The 10,046-nt window shown below is 33.3% G+C and overlaps 1 protein-coding gene across 4 annotated transcripts in view; it reads left to right on the forward strand.

Annotated features, from left to right (window-relative positions):
• The window catches only part of LOC145259122 (organic cation transporter protein-like), a 101,747-nt gene that overhangs the window by 47,988 nt on the left and 43,713 nt on the right, over positions 1–10,046 (forward strand). The gene's annotated exons all lie outside the window — the stretch shown is intronic.

Below are 10,046 nucleotides of genomic sequence, written 5' to 3' on the forward strand. Positions count from 1 at the left end.
TTTTTTTTTTTTTTCATAGGTATCAACTCATTATCAAGGCCAAGAGGCCACTCAAGGATAAGGGTTAAAGAGTGTACAGTAGAAATTGGACAATATAATAATCATTAGCAATGAAAATTTGTTAAATTTGATAACTTATATGGAACAGCTCATCAAGAACTTATTTACGTTAGACTTGAAGACAACCATATTGTAGTCAGCCGGAAAGCAGGAAAACGGAAGACAATTCCACAGGCGTGCAGTTCTAATAAAAAAGCTTTGTTCATGGAATTTACATTTAGGTTGATGTTAAATATCGGCTTCGTTAAAAAGGTTAACCTTAAGAACAATCTGTTGGAATTTGATAACCAAATATGTATGCATGTCTTCTTCTTTTCTTTTTCTTTTACTCTCTGTCTCTCGTCTTCATCATCATGAGAGAAAGACATAATCAGTTGGAAGTGTAATATCATTGCTGGTGAACACATTTTACACAGCTCAACTTTCTAGCTCTCAAAATGTTTCTTCAAATGTTAAAATAAAAGAATTCTATTTGAAAAAAAAAATAGATGTTCGCTTGTTTCATACAACGTTCAATTCTAGTAACAAAGATTTCTGCCTAGATAATTAATTCTCAGGAGAGAATTAATGACTGGGAAAATCGTGCCAATGATGGCACGGACAACTCGAAGACAAGACCCACCAGCAGATGTAAAAGACAGAAAGGGGATCTGCCTATTATCTATGGACTATCCTTTATTCCTGCGGGGAATTTATGTGCCATGTCCAGGACATAACAATTCTTCAAGAAACATTCCACAGCATAGAAAAATCAAGATACACTCCCATTTTACTTTATCTTTTTCTCACTTCTGTTTCTGAATATTGTTTTCTCTTCTCCTACATTGGATTCTGCTGATAATGCTGTTGTTGATGTTGATATTGATTTTTCTGCCAAGTATTCAATTGATCGTCCCTTCCATAGGAAGACGTTTAAATACTGGAGGGCTGATTGGGATGGGCTTTGCAGCTTCCTGTATGATGTTCCATGGAGTTCTATCTTTGGTATGTCTCTGAATGATGCTGCAAAGGAGGTTACTGACTGGCTTTTTGTTGAAATTGATACCTTCATTCCTCATCATAAGTTTTAATTAAAACCTCATTCTCCTTCCTGGTTTTCATCTGTTTATGCTTCTGCCATTACCCATCATAATCAATACTTTAATCAGTATCGTTGGGATGGTTTTGGGGCTTCCAAACGATCCTACAGAAGAGCTATCAATGCCTACAAGAGAGCAATTTCTGAGGCTAACTCTATTCTCAAAGGATTTGTGACTCTGTCTCATCTCAAAAGGTTGGCTTTTGGAGAATCTGTAATGCCACTCTCTACTCTGGTATTAAGAATAGCAAGTTTGTTATTCCTCCTCTATTTAATGGTCTTCAGATTATTTCATCTTCTAAGGATGAAGCTGATTCCTTCGCTTATTTTTATTTTATTTTTATTTTTTGGCTAAGAATTCTTCTATTGATCTTTCTGATTTTTCTTTGAAAACATAAGTTTTTTGATTCTATAATTATCATTCCAAAGATGGTTGCTAGCGTTGTCATGGGATGATATATTTTCCTCTTATGATATGAAGAAATTATGATTTATTACACAAAAGATAATATTAATTATCCAAATAATAACATAATAAAAAATAAAATATAATAAAAATAATTATTAATATAATTAATAATTATAATAATATTAATTATCCAAATAATAACACATAATAAAATAAATTATAATAAAAATAATTAATAATATTATTAATTATAACAAAATGAAAATACTTAACATATAATAATAAAAATAATAAATTACTTAATTAAAACGAAATAACAATAAAAAATTATATAAAATAATATAAAAAGTATTACTCAAGAATTTGAATGTAAAACGTTTTTCTTAGCGTCTCTGGGGATTTTCAAAACATGGAACAAAAGACATTCTAAACCGTTCGTTCCCGAACTTTCTCTAGAGATAGCTATAAATAGCGAACGATCATTATTTTTAACTTAGTTATAACACGATGTTGGGATGCAATGAGAGGTGACCACCTATTATAACTCTGACCAAAGGAAAGCACAAGAAAACTCGAGTCGTTAAAATCTCTTTCATCAATAACTGGTAGATGTAGATTTTTCTGAATTATATTTGACCAAAAAGCATTTATGTCTAAAAGATAAAAACAAACATTATTATAAAAACATTTACTCCTAATAAAAGGGAAATAACTAGAAAACAGAGTTATCTCCCTTACACTATCGATTATAAACAGCTTATTAGACATTCGTTTTATTTACTATTTTTGATTTTGTTTCTCTTTTTCTTTGTTAATAAAAATTTGATTTTTCTTTTCAAATTATCTTTTTTTACTCTTTTATTTTTTATTGATATGTTTGCGGTGTTCCGTTATCCCTGATTCAATCCTTGTTGTTCTCAAACGTTGTGCTCTTGAACTTTCTTCTATCCTCACAAAATCATTCAATCTCGTTTATCAAAATCATGTTTCCCTTCTTATTAAAAAGAGTCGTCTCTTGTCCCTATCTTTAAAAATGCTAGTGATTGGTCTGATCCAACTAAGTAAAGGCTCCTTCAGTCTTTGACAGACTATGGATACCCATGAAGGGGTGTCTGTGCATGAAATTTTTGTGACAGGATGTGTATAATCTCCAACCACACCTCTCCTGTATCGACATTGTTAAATACCAATGGCAAGTGAAGTGTATGTACAAGACGATTAGAAACAAATGCCGAGATAAGCAGAGAGCACTTACAGCCCCTAGAATTCCCAAATGGTCACCCATCTGGTACTAACCAGGCTCAACGTTGCTTAACTTCACTAAGTATCATCTTGTGATTAACAAAGATTTTTGAAAGGTTTGTCAACGGCAAATGTGTTAATTTTCTGGAAAATCTGGATCTCTTTACTGATGTTTAGCGTAGTTTCATGGTTTTCGTCCACGTGCTTTTACCTGTTGTAATACAGTGAATCTATCAGTTTATGGCTAATTCAAGAGAGGGTATGGCCATTGCACTCGACATTTTGAATGTGGCATTCTGGTCTTTTACATAAACTCCAAGGTTCTTGACATTATTAGATCTTTTCTTTTTGATTACAGCATACAAGTAACTCGAGATGGTGTCTCTTCATTCTCTTTTCCTATCAATGCTATCAGTGTTCCTCGAGGTTCTATTCCAAGCCCAACTATGTTTCTTCTCTATATCAATGATATTCCAGAAAATGTTGTTCAGAAAATGATGATGATGCTACTCTCTTGCTTCTCGTCCATCTCCCTTGGATCAGTTGAAATATGCAGTTGATCTGGGTTTTGTTATGTTGATCTGGGTTTTATTATGTTGATCTGGGTTTTATTATGTTGATCTGGGTTTTATTATGAATCTGGGTATGAAATGGCTTTTCTTCATTTAATCCTGTTAAAACAGCTTGTGTCTTTCAATTTTAGGTGTGTTTTTTCTTCCTGAGATTCTCATGAATGGCTCTGCTCTTGACGAAAACCCGACTCTGAAACTTATTGGTTTTTCTCATCAAATCTTTCTTGGAGCTCATATATTAAATTCATTGATCTTTCTGCTTCTCGTAAAATCGGTTTTCTGAATCTTGATAAACATTTACTCACACCTGAGCCTATTCTCTATCCCTACAAATCTACTATCAAACCATGTATGGAATATTGTTGCCAGGGCTGCTGGGAAAATGGTGGAATCGTTCTACCGCTCCAGTAGATATCTCACTACTAATCCAATTCTCTACCTGTATAAGAGCCAAGTATGTCCAAAAATGGAGTACTGTTTACACATCTGGGCAGGAGCTGCCAGAAAAAGTTTATCCTGCCTTGACAGAGTGTAAAATAGACTTTGTATTCTAGTAGAGGATGCCCTTTTCTCTTCTCTGCAATTTCTTTTCCACAAAAGAAACGTTGCGAGCATGTTTCTGCTTTATCGTTATTTTCATGGAAAGTGCTCAACCGAACTCCAATCTATGGTCCCCCCTGTCCTGACTTTCATGAAAAACACTCGTCTATCTGAAACCACTATCAATGATTTCCCCCCACTCTTTATCTGTGCCTAAACCTAAATGTAGATTCCATGAACAAAGCAAATAAATTTTTAAAATTGCATGCCTGTGGAACTCTGTTCCATTTTCTTGCTTTCCAATTGACTACAATATGGTTGCCTTCAAGTCCAATGTGAACAAATTCTTGATGAGCCATCCCCTTATGTAATACAATTTACCAAATTTCCACTACTAACGATGACTACATGTTCCCCTTAACCACCATACACTCATTAACCCTTGTCCTTGATAAATGGTGACTCCTTTGTAAAAAAAAAAAAATATCTAGGCTGGTGGATCTCTGTTCCATTTGGAAATTCTTGATAAATTGCAGAAACGTATCTATAATTTAATTGACCCTTCACTGCAACCTCTCTCTCACAGACATGATTTTGCTAGTCTCAGTCTTTTCTATAAATACTATTATAGTATGTGTTCTTCTATTGTTTGCTTTTGTGCCCCTCATTTTACTTGTTAGTCTAGTGGTCTTCATCAATATGCTATTTTTATACCTCATTGTAATACAGCTTACTATTCCAGTAGTAGATTTGTGGAACTTTCTTCCTGCAGACTGTTTTCTTCCTATGTTTAACCTTTGGTCTTTTCAATACTAAGGTCAATAGGCATCTCCTGTCTTTTTTTTTTTTTTTTTTTTTTTTTTTTTAAATTTTTTTTTATTACATTTTCACCCCAAACAAGGCGCATTACCACTTTGGTATAGGGGGCTACTATCAGGGGCAGCAACTACTAGGGCACTATGTTGGGATTTGGGCAGCAAGATGTCGGTTCACATTGCACTTGAACTTCTGCATGTCAGTACAGTTGGGGAAGCAGGAACTTGGAATGGAATTCCAGAGTCTAGCGGTTCTGGGGAAGAAACTACTGAAGTAGAAAGATCTTTTACATCTAGGGATCTCTACTGTGTGGGGGTGGGATTTAGCTGCCTGTCAGGTTTGTCGAGGGTGTCTACGTCGTGGGGGCACAAGTGTCTGCAGTTCGTCAGAGCATTCACCATTAAAATACTTGTAGAGCAGGCAGAGGGATGCAACGTTTCGTCGATGGGACAGAGGCTGAAGCTTAGATGCCAGTTCAGGGCCTATCAGGTTGGCGACTTTGCAATAATCATCTTCCGTTTTTGTTAGTTGCTTATATTAAGTGGCTTCACACATTGTCCTAAACGATTTCCATAAAAAAAAAACTTTTTTAAATAAAAATAAAATAACCAAACCCAACCAAACATTTTGATTTCCAAGACATCTTGAGGAGCCCAAGTTAAATAACCAGAGAGCGGCTCACTTGGCATGATGTTAATTCGTAAGAGAGTGAGAGCTCATCCTGTAAACTCCTCAGCATAACATTCACAGGAAATATGAACTGGAACAAATACATTGAGGACATTGCCAAGTCTGCTGCAAATAAGATGGGTTCCCTGAACCATGTTAGAAAATTACTCACATCTGAGATTATCCTGTATCTCTACAAAACCACCATTCTCCCATACATGGAATATTGTTGCTACACCCTTAAACAGGGTCCAAAAACGAGTCTCAGATCTAATAAGGCCCACACTATCAACCCTAACCCTAACCCTAACACTATCAACCCTAACCCTAACACTATCAACCCTAACCCTAACACTATCAACCAAATTTCACACCGGTTCCATCTCTGCAATGCTGCATCCCTGTGCATGTTTTACACGTATTTTAATGGAATATGCTCTGATGAATTCATGGCATGTGTCCCCTTGCCGTACACACCCAACTAACCTGTCAAGCAGCAAAATCCCACCCTTTCACTGTAGAGATTCCTAGATGCCAGAAAGTCTTCTACTCTAGATTTTGAAATTCCCTCGTTGTCGTCTGTTTTCCTGACTGTACTGACATGCAAAAGTTTAAATGTAATGTGAACAGAAATCTCTCTGCTCAACTCCCTATAATCCCTGTTAGACACGATCCCAAACAGTAGCCCCTTACATTCGAATAAGAGTAAAAAAAATAAAAAAATAAATAAATAAAAATTAAGTATTTACTTGATGATTTAAATCTGCAGGGAAAATGTTAAGCATAAATAGGAAATAGAGGTCAGCCAAGGGTCAATTAGTTGACCTTTGAGGGGTCATTGTCTCCTGTGAGAACAAACCCAAGTTAGAGGAAATGATATCACATTAAATAAGATAAGTGTAAATGAGTGGAGTTGCCAAGTTGAAAGCTTGAAGCAATGAAATGTGATAAGAAAAGACTTCCTTCTGTTTCCTCCTTCTCTTCTTCCCTCCTCTCTCTCTCTCTCTCTCTCTCACTCTCTCCCTCATTTTCATCATCACGAGAGAAAAAGATAATCGGTTGAACGTTTGTACCCCTTCTCTCCTCTTCTTGGTGATGTCCCTTACCTCAGCCGTTCCTGCATTCCAGGTGGTCACTAGAAAATAAAATAGGTTTAGGGCTTCTAAAATTCATACTAGGATTGTCCACAAGGACCTGTGGCATAGTATATAAAGTACTTGGTAAAATTTACTTGCAATCTTTCTGTTGAACTTTGTAATATGCATGGAATTTCGAACGGAACCCTTTATTTAATACATGGAGGTAGCATGCTCTTGTTCTGTCAGCCATGTGATAAGTTGTAGGATTGTACATCTAGAAAACAAGAATAGGTTTAAGGCTCCTAAAATTCATACTAGAATTGTCTGCAAGGACACGTGGCATAGTGGATAAAATACTTGGTAAAATTCAGTTGTACAAATCACACTTTTCTGGACAACACTCAGAATTCAATTGTGAATTACTTAGGACTTCTATCCGGTCGTGGCTGATGAAATGAGAGCATACTAGAATTGTCTGCAAGGACCCGTGGCATGGTAGGTGAAGTGCTTGGTAAAATTCTGTTAGAAATGTTACACTCTTCTGGAGGTTGAAGGTTCTACTTAGGACTTCAACACAGTAATGGCTGACAAAATGAGAGTATGCTACCCTTGTGGATTAAATAGTAGCATGCTCTTGTTCTATTAACTATACGATAAGTAGTAGAAGATAAGAATTAAAAAATCTTGTTATTGAAAATTGATTCAAATTTTCCAAAAAAACATAAACCTGTAAGGAAGGTATATACAATTTTAATTATCCTACAAGAAGTTCAAATAAACAATATTATTTATATATATATTTGAAAAAAAAATTTGGGGGGGGGGTACAAAATTTAATTATGGCTAGATACAGACCAATCAGCATGATGATTAAAAAAAATAAAAAAATGAAAATAAAGGTTAGCTCATTAGGTTTTGTTCCTCGCTCTACAGAGCTAAATTGAGGAAATTACGATTGAAAATAAAAGATAGTCATGAATATGGCGGGGGAGTAAAAAAAAATAAGCGGGGGGGGGGAATTACATAGAAACCAAATTAAGTCCTAAAAGATTATCTTTTTGCTTGCAAAATTTAATTATGGCTAAATACAGGCCATATATATATACTTACTTTAAAAGACCACAAACACAGCTTTAATATCAACCCTACTATTAGACTCATTTGCCCCTCGAAATCAGATATAGGACTGGTTAGTAAAAACATATTAGATAGAATTATCCCCAAAATTAAATCCATAATAAAATACCCACTATGGCAATCTTCAAACCAAGTAATCGACTGGTTTTCTAATATTCAAAATAAAAATAATATTAAATTTCTTTCTTTTGACATTGAATCATATTACCAATCTATATCACCTATCCTACTTAATAAATCTCTATTAATGGCACGAAAATTAATTAATATAACTCAAGACGAAACTAAACTAATACTTATAGCTAGACAGTCTTTAATAACATTTGATAATAAATATTGGACCAGGAAAAATACCCCTAACCACTTCAACATTTTAATGGGATCGACGGACTCGACTCAGGTCACTGATCTAGTTGGCCTTTTCCTTTTAAATGAAATACATTGTATACTCCATAAACAATTCAAACTTGAAGGAGGGCTATATAGAGATGATGCACTTTTCATAACGAATTCTACTAATAAAAATTATGAAAATGCAATTAAAGCTCTACATAAATTATTTAAAAATTATGGACTTAGTATAAAAATCGACCCTAATAAAAAAATTGTTAATTTCTTAGACATAACCTTAAATCTTGAAAATTCTACCTTTGAACCATACCATAAACCTAACCAATCACTTCTATATGTCCACAATCAATCAAACCACCCTAAATCAATATTAAAATCAATAGTTCCCAATATCGCTTTAAGAATTTCTAGACTGTCTTCTACTAAATCAATATTTACCAAAAATGAAAAATACTATAATGAAGCCCTTAAAAACTCTGGATATAATTCACAAATTAAATTCATAAATGAAAATGATAGAAACATAAACTGCATTAAAAATAAACCTATTAAGAGCGTAATAACATATAATATGGCAATGTCTTCCCGTATACGAGTTAAGAAAAATAACCAGGAGACAAAAAAAGATAAAACCAAACTACAAATATTAGATAATGATATAAATAAACAACAAACTAAAACCCGCAAACGTAAGAATAGACACAAGGAGATCCTATGGTTCAACCCCCCCGTATTCCAAAAACCTAGAAACAAACATAGCTAGAGAATTTTTTAAAATATTAGATAAGAACTTTAAAGCCCCCCATAGATATAATAAGATTTTCAATAAGAACACAATTAAAGTCTCTTACTCTACTATGCCTAACCTTCATCAGAAAATAATTAGCTCTAATAATAAGAAAATTAATAAACTACAAAATGCAACTATACAAAATACATCGGACTGTAACTGTAGAAGAAAAAATAAATGTCCCCTACAAGGCTCATGTAAAATTAAAAATGTTATCTATAGCTGCACAGTATCAAAAACTCCAAATATACAAGAACCTATCAACAGCCATAACTCAACTACCAGATTAAATAATAACACCAACTTAAATCAATCTACCGATCAATTATTAACCAACCCACCACATTATAATCCAACAATAGACCTAACGGAAAATAATCATAATAATCAAGAGGTAATATATATTGGTTCCACATCTGGCCCAATAAAACATAGAATTTCAACGCACAAACATTCTTTTAAAAATAACTCTCTATCAAACCAAACTAATCTATCCAACTATATTTGGCAACTAAAAAATAGCAATATTTCTTTCAACTTAAAATGGCAAATAATTGAGACTTGCAAATCATATAAACCAGGAGATAAATTTTGTACATTATGTACAAAAGAAACCCTAAAAATTTTAAAATATGAAGATATAAAAAGCACAACCAAACTAGTAAATTCAAGACACGAGCTTCTATTATGTAATCATAAACGTTGGTTTAAATTTAATAAATATAAACCACCTTAAATCATTAAAAATTACTCATTAGTAAAAATAGATTTTTTTTTTTTTTTCTTTAATAAATTAAGTTAAACCAATTACCGCCCTTAGACTCGTAAATCAAATAATAAATAAAGCCATGACAATTATCTCCCCTTAAAAACTTGCAAAATAAATACTCTCTCTCTATAGATATTAACTGTAGCGTCTTTAAATCAAAATACGCTAACGGAAACAATTTACTGCACGAGCGTCGCCCTTTTAAAATTCATCATTCAATAAAATAAAAAGCTATAACAAACATCTAAATGACTACTTTAAATACAGTTCCTGATTTCAAAAAAAGAAAAACCAAAAGGTAATTATATATCTATATATTTTTAAATCAAATTTATTATGTAAATTTAAAAAAATATATATTTTTTCTACTCATTTCTATCTCTAACCTATACCAATTTTCTTATTAATTTTCTTATAAATTTTAAATCCAAACCTTTTACTTCAATTTTTCAGATTCATCTGCCTTACTTTTAATGCTAGGTTTATTTTTGGTGTCTTTTCAATTCAATAGAAATCCTCCTAAATTTGCTGATG

This window comes from Euprymna scolopes, chromosome 34 (assembly GCF_053919585.1).
Source record: "Euprymna scolopes isolate OS-2025 chromosome 34, ASM5391958v1, whole genome shotgun sequence".
NCBI lineage: Eukaryota > Metazoa > Mollusca > Cephalopoda > Sepiida > Sepiolidae > Euprymna > Euprymna scolopes.